Here is a 27,370-nt window from a genome sequence, read left to right as displayed (position 1 = left end):
AGCGACGCCATCATGTACAGGCAGGAACAAAATTTCGCATACTGTTCTACTGCGTCTTCTTCACACTTTCCTCCCTGATGTATCATATCAAAGAACATCCTCAGTATGGACAAATATACTGAATCTCTCTCAGCTTAGGAATGTTAGGCTGCAGAGGAATGTGACAGAAAGGTGAAATATTAGGCAAATTTTTGTCCCCGATTATAGGACAGGTATTTACTAGTCTTTGGCAGCCTTCCATTGCTCAAAAAAATTGTGTTCGCTTCCTCCCCAGTTCGTTTTATGATTCTACTTACTGTTTAGTGACTAACTGACAACGAGAGTACAGTCGACCAACAATCCAGGACACCATTTCAGTTCTAGATGTGAACACACTGGGGTAAAGATCCTATCCAAAGATCCCATGTTTATTACCCGTTTATTGTTTTTTATAAATACGTCTGGCAGTCTAATGATTAAAAGTTTCAGCTGCAGTCGTATAGCTTCGAAATCACAAGAGGCAGTCGTTCCTTTTTTTCTGTTATATAATGCCAGTTGGCTACCAGGGACGTTGGCTGGTCATATACCCTTGCATGTTTTGGACTACACAGCCTAGCCTCGGACCTCTACACCTCGAACAAGGTAATGTGGGACTAACTGCAGCCCGTTACCGCATCCCTTTATTTATCTTTCGCAGACTTCCCTTGTTAGAACTGAAGCCTCTGTTTGTAAATATCTCGGGGGCAAAATATGCTGAACTACTTGCCTCAGTATCAACACGCACGTTGCTACGCAGTAAACATACACAACCGTACGACGGGAATATCTGCAGTGCTTTTAACTCCTTTACGACGATGACGTTCTCCTAATATTAGCTGTCATCAGGCGACTTTATTCTGCTTTTTGGAAGGATCTCTTGTAGCAAAAAGATTACGAGAGGTGTCCGTTTAGTAGAAAATCAGTTAGTGCCTGCAGGAATAAAATACAGACAACCTTTGACTGATAGGCTTACCGTTATGAAACTTTAAGATATAGTGGTGTAATGATTGAAAAATATCTAGTAAATGAAGGTATTCATATAATATAATGATAACGAATAAAAAGAGGGTATAACGAGATACAATAAATGAGATAAGCGATATAAATGTATGCACTCCTGTATAATAAATGAAAAAAGGATATAAACAGATGAAGTGAAAGAGGAATTTGTCTAGATTTAGAGATTGAAGAATGATATACAACTGTGCATAGCGAGTGGAAAGGTATATACAGTATATAACTGTACATAATATAATGAATGAGAATATCTATCTATCTATCTATCTGTGTGTGTGTGTGTGTGTGTGTGTGTGTGTGTGTGAAGGAATGATTAATAAAGAAATGTGATGAAACAGAAACCATAGCAAATAAGGTTTAAATAACATTGCTTAAAAAGTGCAGAGAAATGAAAAGACGCATATATATTACAAAGCCACTGAAAGAATGACGAATGGTTAAGAAAACAGAAAGATCCAACAGAGAGCACGTAACTCTTAATTCACAACACGGATGATGGAATATAAAGGAGCGAGAAGACGCGACTGTACTACGAAGCCGCTGAGGGAATGGCGATTAAATAAGTAAATAAATAAACAAAAGAACCAACAGAAAGCGCGAAGAATGAGCTTATTAATATGGATGATGAAATGTAGAGGATATAGAGGACGTGAATGTACTACGAAGTTGTGAACACTGCCACCCACGCACTTGGCCCCGCCGTGGCTGACTCATCCCTACCTAACCATTGACCTCGAGGCGACGCACCTTCATTAACACCTGCATAGTAACTAGTCTCTTAAAAATATACTCTGTCTGTCATGTTCTAGGACATTAACCTTCTCTATACATAACATATACACACGGAGAGCTTCGTTTCATAGGTTCAAGGCAGAATTGACCCCCGAAATGGATTCACTGGCACGTTCACCAACACCTGCACGTTTGTGGAAATGAATCTCTTACACACACACACACACACACACACACACACACACACACACACACACACACACACAAGCACGCACACACACACGCAGGCACGCACGCGCACACACACACACACACACACACACACACACACACACACACACACACACACACACACACACACACACACACACACACACACAGGAAGTTACGTTTGTTAGTGTCTCTTCAAAGTTTAGAAACACTATGAACCCCCGAATCCTAACCTTTAACACGCTCCTAACGCTGGCACATTCATTAATACCTTCATATCAACAAGTCGCACTTCATAGATTTTTCCTCTACCATACTCGTATTCTTGAGACATCAACTTCTCTTGCTCCACATACTCACGAGCAGTTTCGTTTAACAATTCCCTTCCACTGTTTTGAAAGCAGTATCGACACCAGAACGAAACACCACAATGGGCAGTGGCGGCAAAAGTTGACGGCCCTGCTTAGTAGGTGGAACTACTGGGAATTTAAAACAACTGCACTTCTTAATGAACAAGAGCAAGAAGAACATTATTGTACATGGTTGTACAGTCAATAATACTTTCACACATCCAAGGCTCCATACTAATGAACCTGCATGGATATTAATGAATACTTCGCATCGCATGATTTCTCTAATTTTGACACTTACAAAACACTGTCAAGGACCTGTGGGCTGTACTTACTGGAAGCAAACTACTGATCCTGACTGTACTACTTGAAGGTTGATTTTTGGCTGTGACTGTCTTCTTGATAGTGACTACTTCATGTAGGTAAAATATTTACTGTGACGGAGCTTAATAGAGACATTCTATTCAGTTTCTGACTGTATATATCTGTGAAAAAACTACTCACCATGACTGTTAACTGGAGACGAATTATTTGCTGCTAGTTTACAGTTAACACAATCCAACCGGAGTAGACTGTAGCACCAGTCGAGCAGGGCAGTACTCCCGAGGTGGATGGAAAGCTGATGACAGGGAGTGCTGGAGCTCCCGTTTCATCAGCCCTCAGGACTAGTTCCTGACCATTCCCCTTTGCTGAACTTTTTCAGTGTCTCAGTTACACAGAGAGTAGGCCAGCATGCTCTCCAGTACAAATTTCTCTATCTATCTTCACCAAACTACATGCACAGTACACACTACACTTCCTATTCAAAATTAACCAAAAATGGCGTTGATTCACCCAGCCTCGGAGTCCCCAGGGGGGGGGACCATAAATGCCCCCGCCATCTGCCCCTCTCCCGGTGACGACTCGAGGTGCCTGGAACCACTGTCTGACTCTCTTCTTCTTCATTTCTGCAACATTCGCGGCCTTTCATCTAACTTTCGCTCTGTTGAGCACCACCTCTCCTCCTCTAAACCTCACCTTCTTTTTCTAACGGAGACTCAGCTGTCTGAGGCAACTGACAGCAAACCCTTTTCTGTATCCTCCTACTTTCTCTATACTCATTTCAAAGCCAAAGGTGGCTGTTGTGTATACATACGCAACGACTTATCTTGCTCTCGTGTTCCTGAACTTGATTCTTCTGAATTCTCCACTCTCTGGCTTCGGCTTTCCTGTCATTCTCTGACTAAATATATCTGTGCTGTTTACTTATCCCCTAATTCTACTGACTATCAAAAATTCTTCGACTATCTTACTTCTACGATGGAACACATTCTGTCCATTTTTCCTTTCCCTGAAATCTCCATTCTTGGAGATTTCAATGTTCACCACCACCTTTGGCTCTCCTCTCCTTTCACGGATCCACCTGGTGAACAAGCCTACATCTTTTCTATCCTTAATGACCTAGAGCAGCTTGTACAGCACCCTACCCGTATCCCTGACCGCCTTGGAGAGAGCTCCAACATACTTGACCTCTTCCTCACAACTAATCCTTCTGCTTACTCTGTTAATCTTTTCTCTCCGTTGGGCTCCTCCGATCACAACCTTATTACCTTAACCTGTCCTATCACTCCAGTACGGCCTGCAGACCCTCCAGGGAAACGTCGTCTCTGGCATTTTGGAGCTGCGGACTGGGAGGCCCTCAGGCAGTACTTCTTTGATTTTCCCTGGAATGATTATTGCTTCCATGGCCGTGAGCCATCTGAGTGTGCCTTGCGCATTATGGAGGTTATTCTCTCGGGCATGGAAGCATACATTCCTTTCTCATATCCTTTGACTAACGCAAGAAAGCCTTGGTTTAATCACGCTTGTTCTAATGCTGTCCGCAACAAGGAGAAGGCCTACAAAAGGTGCCGGAGCCAACCCACCCCTGAATCACATAATCTTTACGTTTCTGCCCGGAATCGTGCTAAGTCTGTTCTTCGCTCTACTAAAAATAATTTCATCCATACTAAATGCTCTCAACTCTCCAACTCGAATTCTTCTCGCTCCTTCTGGCACCTTGCCAAAAATCTTTCTAACAACTTTACCTCATCATCCTTCCCTCCTCTTTTCTACTCTGATGGTTCTGTAGCTGTTTCTTCTACTGATAAAGCAGATCTCTTCGCACAGACTTTCTCCTCCAATTCCACCTTAGACGATTCCGGTGCTGTTCCTCCATCACTTCCCCCCTCTGACTTCCTCATGGCTGACATTAAAATTTCTTCAGTTGATGTATTTTCTGCCATTACTGGCCTCAGTACTAACAAGGCATATGGGCCTGATGGAGTCCCTCCTGTTGTTCTCAAAAACTGTGCTTCTGTGCTTACACCCTGCCTAGGCAAACTATTTCGCCTTTGTCTGTCAACTTGTACCTTTCCTTCTTGCTGGAAGTTTGCTCTCATTCAGCCAGTCCCAAAGAAGGGTGACCACTCCCAACCCTCCAACTATCGTCCAATTGCTTTAACGTCCTGTATTTCAAAAGTTTTCGAGTCAATTCTTAATAAAAAAATTTTAAGGCATCTTTCCTATCACAACCTTCTTTCCGATCGTCAGTATGGGTTCCGTCAGGGACGCTCCACTGGCGATCTTCTCACCTACCTTTCAGACTCCTGGTCATCCTCCTTTCGGGACTTTGGCGAAAGCTTTGCCATTGCACTTGACATCTCAAAGGCTTTCGATCGAGTCTGGCATAAATCTTTAATTTCCAAACTGCCCTCCTACGGTTTCTATCCTTCTATCTGTGCCTTCATCGCTAGCTTCCTTTCTGGTCGTTCTATAGCCGCTGTCGTAGACGGCCATCGTTCTTCTCCTAGATCTATCAACAGTGGTGTTCCTCAGGGCTCTGTCCTATCACCAACTCTCTTCCTTTTATTCATCAATGATCTTCTAAGCTGTACATCTAACCCTATCCACTCATACGCTGATGACTCCACCCTTCATCTTTCCATTCGGTTCCCGCAACGCCCATCTCAACAGTTACTTCAAGAAACAAGGGATGAGGCTATGGCACACCTAATGTCTGACTTGGCTCATATCTCTGACTGGGGTAAAAATAATATGGTTGTCTTTAATGCATCTAAGACTCAGTTCTTACACCTATCAACCCGACAAAATCTTCCACAGGTATACCCACTAATGTTTAATAATATTCAGATTAATCCTGCATCATCCTTGAACATGCTTGGGGTTTCATTTACTCGGGACTTATCTTGGAAAGATCATATTACATCTCTTGTAAAATCTGCTTCCAAGAGATTGGGTGTGCTAAGCCGACTCCGCTCTTTCTTTACCCCTGCACAATTGTTGACTCTGTACAGGGGTTTGATCCGCCCCTGTGTGGAGTACAACTCTCATGTGTGGGGAGGCTCCCCACATACAGCTCTTCTCAATAGGGTGGAGTCAAAGGCTTTTCGTCTCATTAACTCTCCTCCTCTTACTGACTCCCTTCAACCTCTGTCTCTTCGCCGCACTGTTGCATCTTTATCTCTTTTCTATCGCTACTTTAATGGTCACTGCTCCTCTGAACTGTCTGCTTGCATTCCTCCACCTCTACGACGGGCGCGTAGCACCCGTCTGGCAGCAAACTCTCATCCCTTTTCTGTCCAACTCTCTAATGCAAGAGTTAACCGTTACTCCCAGTCTTTCATTTATGCAACAGGTCAGCTCTGGAACTGTCTCCCTCTGTCTGTATTTCCTCCTGCCTATGATCTCCAGTCTTTCAAACGTAGTGTGTCCAGGCATCTCAAAATGATCGGATCTTGAATTTGGCTCTCTATTGTATTTTGTTTTTCTCTTGGAGGGAACTGTTTGCGGGCTCATGGCCTTTGGTTCCTTCTTCCTCGCATAAAAAAAAAAAAAAAAAAAAAAAAAAACCTAAGGCCATACTTTAACATTATTTTTATTGTTGTTATTATTATTATTATTATTATTATTATTATTGCTCTGGACTCAGGTATTACATTCAGTCTATCACCAAAATGTTTTATTCACCTGAGAGGAATCCTATCAGTGAGGTCGAATAAGTAAGTCTGGTCCTTTCCATTAGAGTTTGTGTGTTGATTATCTCACCGATCCCTAAAATAAACTTGGCCCATCCCACCGAGGCACATTCCACTGGCTTCAGAGTTAAGCACCTTTGTCACACCAAAAGAGATCAGTATGAAAGATTTTGAATACCACTGCCAACTTTTAATCTGTGATTTTTTCCTTAAATTTTTAGTCTGTTAATGTTATAAACATTCATAACTATTAACTATATGTTAGAAAAAGAAATAGTCCCCTGACTGTCAAGCTTTCTTTCATTTCTGCAAATCGTTGGGTATCATCTCTAATGGCACACACAGTCTCATTATGTATTGGAAGGAGGAGTCGTTGCTGAGTAGGGACAGGGTGCTAGAATATTATTTTGTTCTGATTACCACCAAAGAAATTTGCGTTTTTCAATTTCCCCATTTTAACTGCGTAAGCTGCTTCATTATGGCTAGTTCAATGCGTCTTGGGAGAAGAGGAAGTACTATAATTATATCAAACGTAACGTTGAGACCACTGCAGTAGGAAATTGTACTCTTTTTTAGTTCCACACCAATGGCGTGCCTTTTTTCTTTATGACAAATTTTCTTCTGGAAGGGGAGTTCATTATCGATCAGGGACAAAATATCAGAATATCATTTTGTTGATCCTTCCACTATAGGAATATACGCTCCTCTAGATTCATTATAACTAATTTATTGTGTCTTGTGAGGGGAGATGATTAGACCGTTACAGAGCAGGAACACAACACAAAAATATTTTGTTCTGGGCACCAGGAAAGAAATTTACGCACTTTTTATTGTGTACGCTTCTTCATTATGACTAGTTCATTGTGTGACGCACCTCAACGCAACACCTGCCAACTCTAGGGGGTGAATAGGGGGCGGTGGGGGTGCAGGGGGAGGGGGAGGGGGAGGGGGCGGTAGGGGACACTGGGGGGAGGGATAGCGAGCTGTGGAGGACGCATGGGGATAAGGCATAAGTGGTTGTGGGGGTGCAGGGGGGGTAAGGGCTTTGGGGGAGCGGGTGGGTGCATGGAGGGGGACGTGCTAAGGGGCGGTAGAGGGCGCAGAGGAGGTGGAGGGATGGTGGCTTGGGGGGAGATGTATATATTTTTGTAGCCTGGGGAAACAAAGATCAGTCAAATGCTACTCAGGTGCTTTTTCTTCTCCTTTGATTTTCAACAGGTAATTTACGGGTTAATGAGGAGTGTTGAGTGGAGTTACGGATTTAGGTTCTTAAAAGGGAACGGTGAGCGAAAGAAAGATTGGCGAAATTTCCCGGATTCTCGTATAATTAATGATTTTTTTTTTTTTTAGCTATCCAAATTCTGTTTCTGGATCCTACCCACCTATTTATAGAAGTGGGAAACGGGATCATATTGGTGATGATAGTCAGGAAGTAACGTTCTGCTTTAAGGTCTTACGGCTGAGTGATTTTTATGGCTCTACTTTCAGACTTTTCTGTCTTCACTCTCACACCTGCACAGCAGACATGCACCTATACACACACACAAACACACACACACACACACGTACAAACTCATACGATGCAGTCAATACAGTCTTTGAATCCTTTGCCAGGTAGGGTTCACTCTTGCTGATTCAGATGGTCTGTCGCTAACCAGAACAAACTAGTGGTTATTTGCTCTACAAAGGATGAAGACCCACACAAACATCCCCACATAGACCGACTGGAGTGTGACAAGATGTGGTTCCATCAGAGCCTTGGTGTGGTGTGTGTGCGTGTGTGTGTGTGTGTGTGTGTGTGTGTGTGTGTGTGTGTGTGTGTGTGTGTGTGTGTGTGTGTGTGTGTGAGAGAGAGAGAGAGAGAGAGAGAGAGAGAGAGAGAGAGGAGGTACTAGCATGTGACAGAGAGAGGTTGAATCAGAATCTAGACTGGCATGTGAGGGCGGTGTGTGACGTCATTGTGAGTCAGAGATTAGTACCCATGGCAGGACTCAACCTACTTCCCCGTCCTCCCCCCTCCCCCCCAAAAAAAAAACTCCCTCCCTCCTCCCTTTCACACACACACCTGGCTCCTCTTCCTCTTTCATTCATTCCTCTTGCCATCTCCCTCGTTATCTCTTCCTTATTCATTTATTCTCAGTTTTTCTTTTCCTCTTCCTCGTTACTTTCGCACCCTCGTCCCTCCCGCCTCCCTCATTATTTGTTCCTTATTTATCTATTCCCAGTTTCTTTCTTGTCTTTTCCCTCTTTATTTTCGTACTCTCCTCCCTCCCTCCTCCTCTCTCTCATCTATCTTGTTTCCCTCCCTTCCATCCAAACATTCCATTCGCTCCAATTACCCCACTCCCCACTTCCCATCCCATTTCTCTGTCCCCTTCACTTCTCAAATCCCAGTTCTCCCTCCCCACATACATTCATACTTTCTCTTTCCTCTTCTATTCTCATCTCCCTCTACTCTTTCTCGTCCACCTCCTTCTCATCCTCTTCGCTTCTTCCCATATCTTCACCCCTCTTGCCCCATATCCTCATCCCTTTCCTCCCCTTCCCCCCCCATCCTCCTCAACCTTCACTTCCTCTATACTTCTCATTTCTATTCCTCACTTCCTCTTCGTCCCCCTCCCTTCTATCCTTGTTCTTTATCCCACCCACTTCCCTCCCTTCCGACCTCCCTTTTCCTCCCACCTCCAGCTACTCTTCCTCTCTTCCTTTCTATTTCTCACCTCTTCTCTACCTTTCTTCCACCTCCCTCACCCCTTCATCTCTCCTTTCTCTACCACCTCTTCCTCTTCCTCTCTCCCTTCCTCCCACCACACTTCCTCTTTCCCTGTCCCTCCTCCCCACCTCCGTCCTGTTCCCCCCCCTCACACACACACACACACACACACACACACACACACACACACACACACACACACACACACACACACACACACACACACACACACACACACACACGAGGCTTGGCGAGCGAGAGGTCGTTAAGGGAGATAATATTTTCGGTACACGTTCACCCATCAAAAATATCCTGTCCATCCTTACATTTATATTTCTGTCTGTCTATAAATCTGTGTGTCTATTTTTTTGTAATTACCTCTGTCTATCTATCTGTCTGTGTACCTATGATTCGTCTATTAATCTATCACTCAGTTTATAATTATCTATCCACCTACCTGTGTATCTGTTGCCTCCCCGTGACTACTGTCCACAGTCACGCCAAACCTCCTCCTTTCAACCCCTACTTACGCTGACTTCTTATACTTTATTATTGCTACCTACAGACGATTATACTGTGGTGGCAGGAGAGACTTTTCGAACTGGAGAGGGTCGATATTGCCTTCATTTACTCCTTTACTATAAGACGTCCCCTCAAATCTAAACTCGTTCGAAGATAGCAAGGACAACATATAAAATGAGTTCTATAGGGTAAGTTTACTTCTGTTCTCTGTCTCTCCGATTCGGTTTCTTTTCACCTCTTCTCCTTCTACAATAGATTTAATTTTGAAGTTCAGAGTTTCACATGGACTGTTTATTTATTTTCTATCTCCTTAGTACGGAGGCGATTTTTTTTTTTTTATATATGTGTTACCTTCAGAAGATTTCATTCAGCTTAGAACCCCGGCGTAGTGAAGGTAAGTAAAGATCACATCCCCTACTTCGAAAAATTTCTCCTAAACGAAAGAAAATCGTCTGGTGGTCGTAGGAAAGCGATAAAAAGGGGGCCATTGTTGTGAAAGGCGTGTCTCAGGAACGTGGTCGCACGGCGTGATAACAGAAAACCCTAACAGATCATAAGAAGCTCATGAATGTGTCTGTTTCTAGATATGTCTCTCTCCTCAATTTAGTTTCACCAGTTCTTCTAATATTCTCAGTTTCCTTCAACTGCTCCCGCCATGACTGACTCACATATTACATGCTATGTTCCAACACACACTTGAGTAAATTGCTCATCTTAACATAAATTTCAAGGTTTCTGAACGACTTCAACTATGTGATTTCTTAAAATTAATATCTCTCTCCTAACATTTCTTACACTTGAGTTTTTGATGCTAAAATTTAGATTAGAGTTTACTACATTCCTCTGTTTTTTGCTACATTTATTAATATTAAACGGTGACTCTAATTTGCTTTATCTTATGCATGTGTTAATACTTCATTTCTTAAAATTGATACCGGTAATTAAAGATGGCTTCCTGTATCATATGCTACTATTTGGTAATTTGGTTTTCAGAACTATAACTCAGACTATAACTTTGTCCAAAGTTTTACATTAGTTCTTGAAATGAAAACATTTTAAAATTATCATTTCAAATTATTCTTTTATATTTTAATCAGTTCGTAAAATGAAAATGTCTCACAGTTTGCTTTTAACTTATGCCTCTTATTTTCGTCACCAATCCTGGCGCCTCCACCCACCTACATCTTCAGGCCAACATGCACCTCCCTGACGGAACGCATCATAAATTGTACCTAATCCCACTCTTCAAGCACAGAATAATTTCGCTCTGGTTCTCTACATACACTCATGTCAGGATTACCACACTTGCCCATACATCTACTCTAACACACACACACACACACACACACACACACACACACACACACACACACACACACACACCTATTCTCAGACCCCCACAGAAACATATACTCTCTCACGAATCCCTTGCTAAAGACTTATTATTCAGGCATTTCTTCAACATATCATATACACTCTCTCCCTCCCTCCCTCCCTCTCTCTCTTTCTTTCTCTCTCTGACCCCTAAACAAACACATTCCCACACCTATACCCCTACATCAACACTCATCACTTGGGTATTACTTCCCACTTTAACATATACCCTCACTCGTACCCCCCACGAACACCTATACTTTTCTCGAACATTCTCACAAATACTTGGCATTCAAACATCTCCACAAAATCATACTCTCATTCGGACCCTCACACTATCACTCATTACTAAGGTATCTCTTCTCATACTTCTCACACTAAAACATCCAGTTCTACAGCCTCCTGTATAAACACTTATCGCTCAGGCATCTCCTCTCACCCTCCTGTAGTGTGAGTAGGAAACTGTTTAAGTTATCTCTCACTCCCAACCCCTCTACTGTACGTGTACAATTCCATACAAAAATATAACTGTTCATTAGCCCTGGTTTTCATTATGAGTCACAGGGCAAGGAGTCTGGAATACACTGTTTTTGACCGGTTTCATTATTTGACCATGAGGCCTACTGTTTCTTCCCGCTACTTAATATTATGTAGCACTGGATACATCTAGATTTTTATATCACCCTTTCACTTGCCACCTATATATATATACAAAAGACAATCTATTTTTACAAACTGTCACTAGCCTGGTTGCAGCTTTACTCATTTACATCACGCAGCACCGAAATGAACCTCCGTTACAGTCATACACTCACACTCACTCAAAATACAGGTCTAACTTTTTAGTCAAACATACCTCTTAGTCAGCTTTCCACTCCAAAACATTTACATCACCCAGCCTCATCCCTCCACCCAAATGTTAGTTAATGAGTCCCCTCCCCCAAAAAACACACCGTTTCCACCCCACCCATCTCCCCATGCTCATTTACACTACCAATATAACTTTCTGCTCGCCCATACCCACACTACACACTCAGTTGCTCTTCCTTCCTCTCTCATTCGCACAATTCTCCTCTCATCCTTTACACACCCACCCTCACACCCACAAAGGCCATCTACTCACATCACATTAAAAAACACATACCAAATTGTTCGCTTTTATACACCCACACAAAGCATCCATACATCCACAGACAACACCCACTTACCTGAGGCTAGCATCAACTATACAAAGCATCCGCCACCCTGCCACTCACATTCTAACTACAGTATTTACAATTCTTTTTCTTTTTTATTTTAAAGTTCACATCAAAATGTACCATAAAGCCACTACCCAACCATAACACTTCCCACATCCACATCTATAAACATTCATTTCCACAGAAACTCATTTCCACATATGCTCATGTTCTTATACACCAGCCTCCACATATTGCATTCCCACTTCCATACAAAACCTGCTTTCACATATACCTACTTCCACATGCATCCATTTTCATATACACCCATTTCCACATACACATACCCGCTTCCCCATGCAACTACTTCCATATACTGTCACCCACTTCCTCATAAACCCTCTTCTCACCCAGCACCCACACACCCACCATGTAGATACTGGCACACCACCCCATGGATTCACAATTAACAAAGCCAGATGTCCATCATCATCATCATCATCATCATCATCAGTTTATGTCAGCCGACTGCACAAAGATGGCCTCTCCCAGTCTTTTCCACTCTGACTTCTTAGTTGTCAGCGCGTTTCACCCCAATCAAGCCTAATCATAATCTTACTCCGCTGGGTCCTTTGTCTACAGCTCCCCTCACTGTATCCTTGAGCTGACACTTTGATACTATTGATGTCAGATGTTACTTATTTATCGAAAGGAGTCTTGATTTTAGCTACCTAATTGTAATATTTTATCTCCTACTTTTCTCTGTTCCTGTATCCACGAATATCTCTGCTAATTCCTCCATGAAGCGCCAAACCTTTATATTTCTATCACCCCACACACTAGGGACAGCATTTTCTTGGGCTTCCTTACCAGTTTATATATACAGCCAAGGACAAAAATTCCCCTAATATTCCGAAGCTGAAAGAGGCTTGGTATTTTTCTCCAGACAAAGATGATCCTCTCTTACGTTATGCGACAGGGAGGAAAGTTATAGACATGTCCAAAGTATACGGCAGACGCAGTGGAATACAAGACAGACACTAACCAATCTCGGACACCCTCTCACACACCCACTAGCATCTCCTCCCACCCACAACGTGCCTCCACATCCACAAACACCCTTTCAGACATTCACAAACACCCCTACACATGAACAAGCAGCTCCACACCAAAAACACCCTTTAACACACCCGCAAACACTCTCTAACACACCAACAAGCACTTCCACACTCACAAACACCCTCTTACATACCCACAAAATCCTTTCACACATCCACAAGCACTTCTACACCCAGAAACGCCCTCTCATACACCCAAAAATACCCTTTCACACACCCACAAGAACCTCCACACCCACAAACACCATCTCACACACCCACAAACACTCACACACTCACAAGCACCCCCTGACAAGCACCACACCACCACTACCGCACCCCCCACTGCCCCCTCTATGTAACCAGCTGCCAGAAGCCCCCCATCCCCACCTGGCTATTTCTGAACCCCTGCCATCTGGAGCTGTCCTGAACCCTCCTCTCTCTCTTCCTCTCTCTCTCTCTCTCTCTCTCTCTCTAATCCTCTGTTTCTTCTTATACCCTCTCCCTTTCCACCCTTCCGTGTCTGTCTGTCTGTCTGTCTGTCTGTCTGTCTGTCTGTCTCTCTTTTTAATCCTCTGTTTCTTCTTATACCTTCTCCTTTTCCACCCTCCCCACTCTGTCTGTCTGTCTGCCTGTCAGTCTCTCTTGCTCTCTCCCTCTTTCCCTATACGTATACTCCTCTGTTTCTTCTTATACTCTCTCCCCTTCCACCCTCCACTGTGTGTGTGTGTGTGTGTGTGTGTGTGTGTGTGTGTGTGTGTGTGTGTGTGTGTGTGTGTGTGTGTGTGTGTGTGTGTGTGTGTGTGTGTGTGTGTGTGTCTGTCTGTCTGTCTGTCTGTCTCTCTCTCTCTCTCTCTCTCTCTCTCTCTCTCTCTCTCTCTCTCTCTCTCTCCCAAGCCCATAAATCTATTTCAATCTTGTGCCATCTGGACCTATACTAAACCTTCTGCCACTCCCTTCTCCCTCTCCATACTCCCTCTTTTGTTTTTATTTTGTCTTTGTCTGTCTGTCTGTCTGTCTGTCTGTCTGTCTCTGTCTCTGTCTGTCTGTCTGTCTGTCTGTCTCTCTCTCTCTCTCTCTCTCTCTCTCTCCTGTAAAATCTCTTCCCACTGTAAAGTTCTTCCTCCTTTCTTTTTTTGTCACAACTTTTTTTTTTTTTGTCGAGCATCCCATTCTTTGCCCAACCTCATTCTTTGTCGTAACTCTTTCTTTGTCGAACCCCCCTGTGTCTTCCTTTCTCAAGCTTCTCTTTCTTTGCTAAGCCTCTCTTTTTGACGATCTTTCTGTCTTCTTTGTCAATGCTCTCTCGTTGTCAGACCTACTGCTTTGTTGTCTGTCTGTCTTTGTCCAGTTTTCTCCTTTTCTGATGAGCCTGTTTCTTTGCCAATCTTCTCTATTTCACTGCCACGCCTCTCTTTTTCTCTGCCAAGCCGCTCTTTTTTTTTTTTTTTTTTTTGTCAACTCCTTCTCTCTTTGTCGAACATTCCCCTTCCTTTGTCAACCCTCTTTTTTTTCTTTGTTGAATCTCTCTTTTCGATCCTCTCACACTGCCAAACCTCTCTCTGTCTTTGCCACATCTCTCTCATTCTTTGACAAACTTCACTTCTCCTTTGTCAAGCTTCTTTATTTTTCGCTTCCTTTTCTTTGTCGAGTCTCCTTTATTGTCGGATCTGTCTTTCCTTGTCTAACCTCTCTCTTTGTTGCATCTTTCTGTTTTTCTCTTAGCTCTTTGTCGCAGCTCTTTCTATTTTCAGACTCCATCTTTCTTTGTTAAGCCTCATGTGAGCCCCCTCCCCTCTCTCTCTCTCTCTCTCTCTCTCTCTCTCTCTCTCTCTTTGTCAGATCGTCCTCTCCCATTTTCTTTGTTTGAACATATATTTTATTTTAGTGTCCTTTCTCTGTACTCCTTCCTTCCTTCCTTCCTGTCAGTTTTTCTTTTTTATTTTTTTAAGTCTTTCTCCCTATCTCACCATCTCTTCCTTCATCAACCCTCTGTTTAAGACGTAAACTAGTAACCCCTCTCAGTAATTTCCCCATTTCTCCCTTTTCTTCCTCGTCTTCTTCCTTCTTTTTCTTCTTCCAAACCTCGAGACTGACAACAAAAACATCCAAGATTCCCCAGATACGACATGCAACCGTCAAATTTACAGTCCAGGTTCCCATTTTAGTTCTAAGTGCGAACAGGCGGGGATAAAGGCACTATGTCTAAAGGTTTCGAGCTTTGTTTAGGAATCGAACCCAGGACCTCTCGACTGCGGGCCCGAAATGCTTCCTAGTCCACCACTGCAGCCTCCTTTTCCACACCTATTTACAGTTTATGTTTCTATTGTCCCATTTTTCCTCTTCCTGCCCCTCCTCTCCTCTTCCTCCTCCTCCTCCTCGTCCTCCTCCTCCTCCACTTCTTCTTCTTCTTCTTTCCTTTCCTGGTCCTACTCTTCTTACTTCTCCGTCTTCCTCTTTTTCTACGCCTATATCCTTCGTATTTCCTTCACTTCCTCTTCCTTATTTGCCAAGTTATGGAGGGCATTAAGTAGCAAGGTAGAGCAGCCAAATACACACCACTCGCATCATTTCGCCTGGAGGGTTTGGTGGAGGGGGGGGGGGAGCCTTCCTGCTATTCTATCCTTGTCTTTAACTGATAGAATAGCTTTGTTCGTTATAACCCTGACCATAACAAACAGCCACGAAAGGACCAGCAACAGACATCAATGAATCTGTTGCTGTTTGATTTCCTTTGTATTCCATTGTTCTTTGTGCTTCGCGAAACACTCTCTACCCCTTCAATCCGATGGCGCATTTACATCTTATTCCTACTTTCCCCAGGTGACTTTATTAACTTCCGATGGGACTTCTTGACGAGGAAAGATTATATGTAGCATTAATTAACCCCTGCACTACGAGAGGCCTTTCTTAAGTAGAATAATGTCGTTTGGTAGCAGCAAGAATTAACAACACAAGATGTCACTTGGATTAAAGGGGTTGAATTCGATGGCTTGCTGACATCTTCGCCACTTAAGATTTTATATCATTAACACTCGGACCCTTATGACTCATTCAGCTGAATAAAATCGTCCTGGCGTTAGCTGGAATAAAATATAAGAGAAGACGAAACCACAAGAGATTTTTAATACCACCATTAATCTCTCATTTTACACCTCCTCCCTCTACAGACTTAGCTTTCCCCTTTCCTTCACACATCTCCTTATCCCTCCCTTTCCCTCCTCTTTTACACCCAACTCTCGTTCCCTCTTTATCTTCTTTTCTCTCTTTCTTCTTCACTCCTCTCCTTTACCCTCCACCTCTCCCTTTCTCCTCCTCGCCTTCCTCACCTCTTTCCTTTTTCTCTTTTGCACTTCCTTTCTCTTCCCCTCACAAACTCTCCTTCTTTCCCTCTGCAACAGTCCTTCTCTTTAACTTTCCATGTATAATTCATCATACATCCATAGCTTTTCTGCATCTCTCTCTTCCCTTCCTCTCTCCCTTCACACTCTTCCTCTTCATCCCTTCATCTCTCCCTCTTTCCCTACCCCCTCACATTTACAACCTCCGTAACTCCCCACTCCTCTTTCTTCTACCTCTCCACTCCTTTATCTCTCCTCTACCTCCCACCCCGCACACCAGCACCCTCCCTAACCCCCCCTCCTGTACCCCTCCATCACACTCGGCAGAATCTGGCCAAGGGCGTTGAATGAGGTCTTGCCGTGGGCGTGGTCGCAGGCCCTGACCTGACAAATGGGCACGGCAGCTTCTTTTATCTACCTAACACACTTAATGCTGTGATTTATATGGGGTAAAAAAAAAAAAAATAGCAGGTCTGCCTGCGAAATGAAATACTGATACCTTTGTTGCCTCGCTAAGGAGATTATGTTTTTGCATTCGTTGATCTGTTTGTCTGATTGTCTGTTAGCAGGATTTCTCAAAAAGTTATGAACGGATTTTGTTGAACAATCTTGGGGGGGTTGGGTATGGCCCAAGGAATAATCCATTAGATTTTGGTGAGGATCCGGATCATCATCCGGATCCAGGAATTTTTTAAAGGATTCTTGACCTTTGCGGGACAGTGGCAATTTCAACATTTTTGCTTCTAACTCGATAAACAATGCTTACAATGCTTGCACAAGAATAACAAGATAATATCTCCATAAGCTCTACCACACAGCCAAGTTTGATCTGGATATAAGAAACATTTCGGATCTGGTGATCCAGAATATTCAGCCGTAGAGGAGGTTTACAATCTCGGGTTGCTCTTGTTGTTTATGTAGTCCTCTGCATGTTGTGATGTCTTTGAGTGAAAAAATTTGTTTGATGTAGTATAGATTAAACACGTAAACCAGTCTGTTGGAAAGAAAAAGTTAACCGAGACTGTCTTGATTTCATAATGCCGTGCTTCGTTCGGATGGAGGAATTAAACCTCCACATTAAAATAGCGTTCGGAGTGAATATGCATTTTTCGGGGCGACTTGGACACTTCGTTAACTACTTTGTCCCCAGAATAATTAATTTCAGTATATGTGTATAAGTCTTCCATTAATCGAGACTTTTTAAAATTCTATTAAAGCAGGATTTTTTTCGTCTAGATAACATTATTCTATCGTTAGCCTATATTAGGTGCAAATGTACCTCCATAGACGCAGAAATGTTAATCAAGTCTTGTTTTTTACGTTTTGAGAACTGTTGTCGTTCTAATCTTCATGAAATAAATGTGACTAAATAAAAGCAACTGGACGGACTGGTAAAGGTTGGCTGTTTTTTGGGCTGCGGCTGTAGCTGCTACTGTTGCACTTGATGCCACACGTCAGCTGCAGCCCATACCAGTTTTAGAAGTACAGTAACAGATTTAAGAATATAGGCACATAGGATAAGTGCAATACACGTCTGCTGATTGGTCCATATTAGACACTTCTTGTCTTTAAGAATACTTTAATACGTTGAGTAAGATGGCCACGACGGTCAGTAATACTGATAATTGCTGAAAGCCTGTGATACCAGTAGGCTAGTAGTAATAGTAGTAGTAGTAGTATTATTAGTAGTATAGTATATATATAAACTGCTGAAAGCCTGTGATACTAGTAGGCTAGTAGTAATAGTAGTAGTAGTACATATATATATATATATATATATATATATATATATATATATATATATATATATGACTCGGTGGCTCAGTCGGTATATATATATATATATATATATATGACGCGGTGGCTCAGTCGGTAGAGAGGTGGCCTACAGTCCCACCGGACCCAGGTTCAAATCCCCGCTGGTGCAAGGAACAGTTTAAGGATTTGAATTTAATGAAAACAAACATTACTGATCTACCAGAAGACCCGCCGACATGTCGTAAAAACACCCCCGCTAATACCAATACACCAGTCCTGTATGAGACAGCCCTAGCATGTATTCAATATGGACGGTGGGTGTTAGCGCCGAAGTGGTGACATGTAGAGGTGTATGGTATGTAGGAGGACTATTGGGCCTTGGGAGCAGGCTGTGAAGCCTATGGCCAGAGTTGGACACATTAAAAAAAAAAAAAAACAGTAGTAGCAGCAGCAGCAGTAGTGGTAGTAGTAATAGTAATAACAGCAATAATAATAACGGACAAATCAGTCATACTCCATCATCATAATCCAATTTCCCGGTGAAAAATTAGGTCAGAACGATCCAGGATTAGGAACCGGAAAGCAAAGTTGTATGAAAATTATCAACGGAATGCCAAATAAAGTGGACCCCACATAATATATTCACTCAGCGTTCTGGCCTTCGACATCCTTGGCAATAGATGGAAGGTTGTCTGAAAAGTAAGCACTAAACAAATTGCCTCCATACTTCCTGAACGGCCCAAAGTGGAAAATATTAAATCCCGACCAATAGCAGCGTTGATGTGGGCGGGCAGCTGTTTTAGATATGATTAAAAAGGCTAATGGTTCCCTATGTGGACAAAGGGCCTTGATGTGGAGGGACAAGAGGAAGTGAAGTGGGAAATGATGAAAAGGAGAAAGGTAGTGAGGGTGGAAGGGTGACGTGGAGGAAGGGTGAATGGAGGAGAGTAAAGTGGGGAAAGAGTGAAATGGGGAAGGATGAAGTAGGAGAGGTTGACAGGGACAGATGATGAAGTGGGGAGAAGAGGAAAGGATGGCTGACAAGGAAGGGGAAGAAGAGTGATGGGTGAATGATGATGGGAGGGAGGTGAGAGAGGGCATCAAGTGGAAAAATGGCGGTGGGAGAAGGTTGAGTGAGGAGTGAAGGGATGGGAGGAGGATGACGAGGAGGGAGTGAAGGGGAGAGGGGAGGGGAAGGGAGGAGACGGAAGGGAAAAAGTTAGATAAAGGAGAGGGTGATGTTAGAAAGGCGAAGTAGACGGGAGAGTGAAATGTGGGAGACTGAAGAAGGTAAAGTGAGGTGGTGGTGAATTAGGATGAGAGGGTGAAGGAGGGGGAGCGGCAGCTGGGTAAGGGGATAGAGTGATGAAAGGAAGGTGAAGTGGGTCAGAGTGAGGATAAGCATGTGAAGGGAGAAAGAATAAGAAGTGGGATAAGGGGTCAGAGTGAGGCAGAATGAAGGGGAAAGGAGGATAAACAGGGAGAGATAAATTGAGAAACAATGAAGGGAGGAAGAGGAAGGGATGGGAGGAGAGTGTGAGAATTGAATAGAGAGATAAGAAAAAGATGAAGGAAGGGCGGAGCAATGAAGAGAGACTGAAAATTGGATGATGGTGAAAGAGTAAAGGCAGGGAGAGTAAAAAGCAGAATGAGTCAGAAGATGCAATGGGGGAGGGTGAAAAGGGGTGAGGGTGAGGAGACTGAGAGTGAGAATGAGAGGTTGAAGGAAAGGAGAGGGAAGAAGGTTGAGGATGATGGTTGGAGGGTGGAGAGAGTGGAAGGAGGGGGGGATGGATGGATAGAGAGAGAGAGAGAGAGAAGCGGGGGGGAGGGGAGAAGGCCATATGAGAGCCCCTCCTCAAATGGCCACACCATGAAAGCGGCAAGCAACCTTGTAAAGTGTATTATGGGGCAGCGTCCCCCCCCCTCTCTCTCTCTGAGTGATATATATATATATATATATATATATATATATATATATATATATATATATATATATATATATATATATAATCATCATCAGCCGTTTGAGTATCCACTGCAGGACCGGCCTATCCCGACCGAAGTCGGGACGATACAGCCAATGTATCTCTACCAAGTGGCTTAGGCTGTCTAGTAGAGATTGTATGTAGGGTGAGAAGTGCTTGTAAATGTAATTGTAGTGGCTTTGGATGTGTGTGTAGTCTTTGAACCAAGTGAAATCGGCCCTCGCAAGCCGACTTTGTGCAAGCATATTTTATAGTAAGCGACACTGGTTCAACCACAGCACTCTTTGTGTTCGCCAATGCAGTACGTGGCCGGGTGAACACTCCCAAAGTTTATTACCCTGGCGGGGCGCGAACCCTGGTTCACCCGTGTACGAAACGCACACTCTACCACTGAGGCTCCATATATATATATATATATATATATATATATATATATATATATATATATATATATATATATATATATATATTCAAAAGAAATAAAAAAATGATTACACATTTAATCAGAACATCCGATTTCACACACACACACGCACACCCTACAACCCCACCTAGCTACCCACCCATACAGACACATCCAAACATTTCAGGCACCGGTACATAAACATCCACCTCCACAGCCAAGCACAAGCAACTCCTGCAAGCATGCGGCCACATAAACCCGCCTCACAAACACCGTGGCGACCTGCTGCTGTTGAGAGGCAATGTATTATGATTTACGGGACAAGGTATTCCTCTCCACCGGTCGTGAAACGTTAGAAATGTGTTCCGCATTCCTTAGTTTGTATAATTTCGGTATTTCCCATAAAGCTCACCAGAATATATATATATATATATATATATATATATATATATATATATATATATATATATATATATATATATATATAAAAGGCGTAAAATGCAGTTTTAACTTCATTATGAGAAATCTTTCCAAGGGGAAGAAAATCGTCCGGCGATAGTAAAATTATAATTTCATGGCAAAAACAATGAGGTAAAACTGCGCCATCCCAGTGAAATGGGGTAAAGGGATGTGACATTCGTAAGTATCTGAAAATTTTTACATGTATCTGATTATATTTGCTGATTTTTTTAACATAAAATTCTACATTTAATTTTGGAACATTTGCTGTTCCCTTTACAGTTTAACTTCTTAACCATAGCATCTAGAACATTTCATGTTATATATTAATTATTTCATTCAACAGCTTCCAGCAACATTCAACATAGCGATATAAATCGTAATGACAAACATAAATGTTACTTATTTTCAGTGGTACTGAAGACGTTAAAAAGTCGGTGTATGAAATCTACACATTCACTTTATCGAGCTCCTTCCTAGTTCAAAGTTCTTAATCTTTCTCATTCTACATATCTCTTAACTCTTTCTCTCTTTACATTTCCAGTTCCCTACGCCTTTTCAAAATCTCATTTTCCCCTACATCTCCAGTCCCCTACGCCTATTCAAAATTTCACTTTCCCTTCTCTGTTCTGAACATCATTTATGTCATCTCCAAATTTCTCTCTACACCTCTCCTCATCCCTTCTCTACATCTCTAGTTTTTTACTCTCTTTCTAAGTCTAACTTTTCCTTCTTCGCCTTTAGTATCTTCTGTGTTTTTTCCAAATCTTTCTCTATGCCTCTCCTCGTCCCTTCTGTCTCCTCTTTCCCTCCAAGCTCTCCACTTGCTTCTCTCCCCTACCCTACTGATTTCCACTCCCCCCTCCCCTTTCCCCCAGTGCCGCTCCCACAAGCCCCCACGCCGAGGCACCCGACCCAAGAATACCCAGGCACTGAGAGGCACCCCGGCCCTGGCACATCCGGGTCTAGGGCGGGGAAAACACTGGCCAATATGTCACCTTCAGGCCCGTCAGATCCCGGCCTGGCTTACCGCACCGCCATACACCTATTACTGTCCACTCTCATCGTTTAATATTGCCCTGTCTGTGGTCCCTTCTTTCTTTGTACAGCTCTCTCTCTCTCTCTCTCTCTCTCTCTCTCTCTCTCACACACACACACACACACACACACACACACACACACACACACACACACACACACACACACACACACACACACACCTATTCTCTTTCCCCGTCGCAAGCCAAGAGTCAACGGAAAAGCATCAGACAAATGTTACTGTGTACCACTGGGTGAAGTTTTGGATTCTGTTCTATTTTTATAATGGTATTGTCGTTGAAGGTTATAGTGTAAATAATGCAAACATGCTGGTAACAACCTTGTTGATTAAGTGGTTATTACCTTAAAGAGTGAGACGAATATTATTACAGACCTTAGTTTTGACGAATGGATTTTGCCACTGAAAAATGCAAAGTGCTAAATACTAAAATTAAAATGGAAAAGATAACTGTGTTATGAATAATAGTATGCTTGTATATAAAAACTACAAACAGATTTAGGAATTTGATTTTCAAAATATTTGAAACCAAAGCCTCAGACTGATGAACGAACCACATGAATATTCAAAAGAACTGAATCGTTCATCTTATCTCAGTACTAATTAAGACGAGAATTAATCAAAGTTCACAGATTACTGACGCATAACATATATATTACAGGGCGCTATCCAAATTAGACTACTGAAAACGACTGTTAAAAAATGGTAAAAATTTTTCAGGTAAATGTGGCGATTAATTTCTTCGTCAGTGTAGCTGTAAACACAAGGAGCAAACTGTATTGATGTCGAGGTCTGCAAAACCCTGCTAGCAGTTTATGGCACATTCCCTTGTAGTAACTTAAGTCTGTAATGTTTTCCTCTCATCTTTCTTACATCGTTTTATGATATTTTTCCTGTACTGTATGGTGATTCTCCGTGCTTTTTTTCTGCTGGCTTCTTCTGGAAAACTGGAATGTAGGCAAGGGATTGAAAAGTCCTCAGTTTAATAACTGTGTTTCCGGGGTGCATTCTAGGCGGCATAGGAGGCTTCATTGCACCTTTTCTTAGAGATCCACCAAACAATTTACACCTTAACACTCTTACGGTACTTAAGTCATTCTGGTGTCAATAAAGTTTGCATCAATGGCATATGAGATAATGAGTGTAATCTGCAGTGTAAATAGTTAAAGACGAGATGTTTCATAGCATACATAAACTATTCATAGCCTGTCCTGCAATAATCGCTATCGAAGGGATCACAAGGCCTGATGTGGTTTGTTTTCCCTTGTACTCCAGCCCCTTTGCAATTACAATCTGTGCTCTCTCTCTTCGTTTCCCTCCTGCTTTTCTGCTTTTTTCTTCCAATAGATGTTTCTCCTTTCTTCTGTCCATACACGCTTTAATTTACGAATTTCTTACAGCTAAATAAACATCGTCCAGTGTAAAAAAAAAAAAAAAAAAAAAAAAAAAAAAAAGCAGATTCAGCAATGAAACGGTTAACCCAAACCGTTTCGAATCCTTTGATAGCTAAGATACAAAAATGGTCCTTTGCAAGCCTAAACAAAATCCTTAAGCGCATTCACAACAGCGACAGTGCTAAAGAACACTGCGTTTCAGGTTGTTTGATGTATTCATGCTGAATGTGAGAAATGAACATTTCTTTTTAACTTCGAGTCTTCTGAAGATAATCAAGAGTATTTCGTGAAAGAGTTACCTCTGTCTTATCCTACTATTTCTACTACAAACTACTAAAGAAGATCTCACACAACTCTTTAACTTCTGCCATAAATAATAAATGAAGGCTTTTGTTGTGCAGTAGCTAAAATGGATCTATTTTCTAATGTTTGTAACGTAAACTAAAACTTGAAGATAGAAAAGGCGCCAAAATAACTTCGTAAGGCAACTCGGACTAAAAGTTACTGTGATTTACGCGTTTTAAATGACTTGTCAAGAAATTCCCAGCCTAATTTTTCTCCTGCACAAGCTTTTACGATTCTTGTTGTTGCTACGGACTATTCTTGGCTGCTTTTATTCTAGATATACAAATCCTTATTCTAGTGTGCGTCTTCAGGTCGTAAAGGAAGAATCTGAAGTTTACTTAGCCATAAAGTTTAAATATTCAGGAAGTGTGAGTGTATTCGCGAAATGCCTTATAAGTGATTAAAAATATAATAGATTACAAACTATATATTGATAACCCACTTTTCCCGAGGTCGTCTTTTTATATATTATTCTTTCAACCTATTGACAATATGTTTTCATTTTAGTAGAATTTTTTTTTTATTGTGAAGGGATTTATGAAGAGTATAATTATCCTCCCAACTCGAAAAATCTCACTAAACCCGAATGAAATCGCCTGGAGGTAAAAGGAACAAAATCATGGTGTAATGTATGGAATGCCAAGAATATTACTAAATGTCGAGGAATACGCAGAATATCCAGACTGCATTGTTGAATGAACACAGAAAAAGATCACCGCAGTACCGCAAATGATGAAGTATTAGTGACCGACTGACTGGAGTAAAAAATGCACGTAATTCTTACACACACACACACACACACACACACACACACACACACACACACACTCTTAAACATAGCAAGCACTTTGTTCGCTGAGAAATCACACCTACATCAGCCAAGAGACCAACATCCTTAGAATCTCGTTCCACCCGATTCGCTTGCCCCAACACGCAAGGTCGGACCAGATATAAACATAAGAGATTTAGGGGGTGAAGTGGCAGCCTTTAATCCTTTAAGTACGATGACGTTTGTGTGTGTGTGTGTGTGTGTGTGTGTGTGTGTGTGTGTGTGTGTGTGTGTGTGTGTGTGTGTGTGTGTGTGTGTGTGTGTGTGTGTGTGTGTGTGTGTGTTTCTTTAGGCGATTTTTGGACTTGGAGAGCTACTTCTTCACTTGGTGGCACTGATATGGCTGAGCAATTCCTCTGCCCAGTTATGCAAACGTCCCTCCAGTGTCTACCCCTTTCCTATTTCCCGAAAGGAGGATAGTGGACTGCAGGATGTGAGCAACTTTAGCCTACAGTCCATCGGTTCGCGTTTCAGATGAGCCTAGGGGTGCAGCTACTATTACTACTACTACCTCTACTACTACTACCACTTACTGCTACCACTACTACTACTTAACTTCAGTTTAGGGAAGACCTCTTGTGGTGCAGGTGTTAATGAAGAGTATCTAACAACTCTGTTCCAAAAATACTCCTTTATTCTGAAGGAAATCGTTTGAAGAGAGCAAAAAAATAAACCAGCAGAAGAGTAATCGTGGTGGCATCTTTCCTTCCGAGCCAGGGGACATCATTTCATTTTATTTTTGCCATCCTCTTGACTTTAATGAGCTTAGGTTAGACTTTTCAGAGTGGAGGGGTGGGCTATAGGATTAATGAACCCATTCAGTATAAGACGCCTTTCCTAAGTTAAATCGTCTGACAGCATAAAAAAAGGGATTAAAAGGACGTCACCAGCGTCCAGAGGGTTCTAAGATGAACAGCCATACTTGTTTCTCTCTCTCCCTGCCGATTTATGACGTCTTTATTCCATCGTCGCTGCAATCACATTCGAAAGAAGACCCTATTACTCAGAATAATGCCGTCTGGAGGAAGGACAGCCAAAACAAGTGACACACCACCGTCTTGAAGTGGCAACCTTAGACTGAGACGAAGAGCCATACCCGCCTCTTCCCCCCTGCCATTTTATGACGCATTTATTCCATCGCGGCAGCCATCACATAAAACAAAAAAAAAATCCTTAGCTGAATGAAATAGTCCGGAGACAGGAAGAAAAAAGCAAGAGAGATGTCGCCGTAGTGATGCAACAGCCTTTAATTATGATAAAGAACCACACGCGCCTATCCCCCACTGTCACTTTAAGACGCATCTATATCATCGTCGCGGCCATCACTTTCTAAAAGTTGAATGAAATCGTCTGGCGACAGGAAAAACAAAACAAGAGAGATATCTAGGTAGTGAAGTGACTGAGATGAGGAGCCACACTAGCCCCTCCCCCACGTTACTTTATATTATGACGCATTTATTCCATCGTCGCGGCCATCACGCAGCATGCCAGCCAAGGAGCGCCGCCCCCCACAGAGAACATGAATAGAGCTGAGGCACAGCACTGAAGGCCAACACTGTGGCTAAGGCTTTCAGTTCGGTGACGTCTTCTTTGTTTTATTCTTGTTATTGACAAGTAGTTATATCTGATTAGAGATGGATTTCTAAAACAGAAGAGGTAAGACAAGCTTAACCTAAACCCTCACGTTTTTTAAAGTATTCATAATACATATAAATATAAATAACTACACACACACACACACACACACACACACACACATATATATATATATATATATATATATATATATATATATATATATATATATATATATATATATATATATAATACACACACACACACATACACACACACACACAAACAGACGTCATCGAGGTGAAACAGTTAGAGCATTTCAATCTGAACATCACAGAAGTGGAGCAGAAAGTTATCTCACTCGGTCAGTCACTGTCTCCAAAAGCCTCAGGCTGCATTCCTGGACTGTCAAGTGCGACAGTAATACACTGTGACACATTAACTGTTCTTCCAAGAACACTGCTTAGTAAGTACCACTCGTTGCACAAATTAATACAAATGCCCGGGTTCCTATGGGTTAAAATGATCTCTTTGTAGGGTAGGAGGTCAGGCATTTTATACTGACTACCGTTAGAAGATCCTGGTCAACTGTGGAGGGACCCCGTCCAACAAAGGTGTGAGAAATTCCAGCAATTCATTGCCTCCCTCCCCCCAAAAAAAGTATAAAATTATTCAGATTATTCATCGGCGGTAAATAAATATACGGGTGTCGGTGCGGCAACTAACATACTACTAAACCAATTAAAAAAAACGGAGGTCAGCAAAGTATTATTCTTTCTTCACAAATTCTCTTGTGACGCATCCCTTCTTGTCTGTTTCACCCTTTTATCTCTACTGTTGTGTCCTTGCGAGTTTACTGGAACAACAGACAAGTATATAGCGCGTTCATTATAAATTTTAAGGAATTTTTCTTTGTGAGGTTGAAAGTCGCGTATTGTAACAAAAAAAAAAAAATCTGACGAGAAAGTGTGTAAAGAAATATCCGGCAGCCAAG

The 27,370-nt window shown here is 42.2% G+C and overlaps 2 protein-coding genes across 2 annotated transcripts in view; one reads left to right on the top strand and one right to left on the bottom strand.

The window, feature by feature from the left end:
• Positions 1–27,370, bottom strand: part of tn (tripartite motif containing protein thin) — an 83,149-nt gene that overhangs the window by 39,715 nt on the left and 16,064 nt on the right. The gene's annotated exons all lie outside the window — the stretch shown is intronic.
• LOC145418203 (2-amino-1-hydroxyethylphosphonate dioxygenase (glycine-forming)-like) overlaps positions 260–27,370 on the top strand; it is a 98,075-nt gene continuing 70,964 nt past the window's right edge. The window contains exon 1 of the mRNA XM_080286694.1: positions 260–379. The gene's annotated coding sequence lies outside the window, so the exon portion shown is untranslated. The remainder of the gene's footprint in view (positions 380–27,370) is intronic.

The sequence above is a fragment of the Coenobita brevimanus genome, chromosome 14 (genome assembly GCF_032717465.1).
Source record: "Coenobita brevimanus isolate Jiangsu-jjx chromosome 14, ASM3271746v2, whole genome shotgun sequence".
NCBI classification, from domain to species: domain Eukaryota; kingdom Metazoa; phylum Arthropoda; class Malacostraca; order Decapoda; family Coenobitidae; genus Coenobita; species Coenobita brevimanus.
The sequence above is the reverse complement of the archived record's forward strand: the minus strand, read 5'-3'. Positions and strand labels throughout refer to the sequence as shown.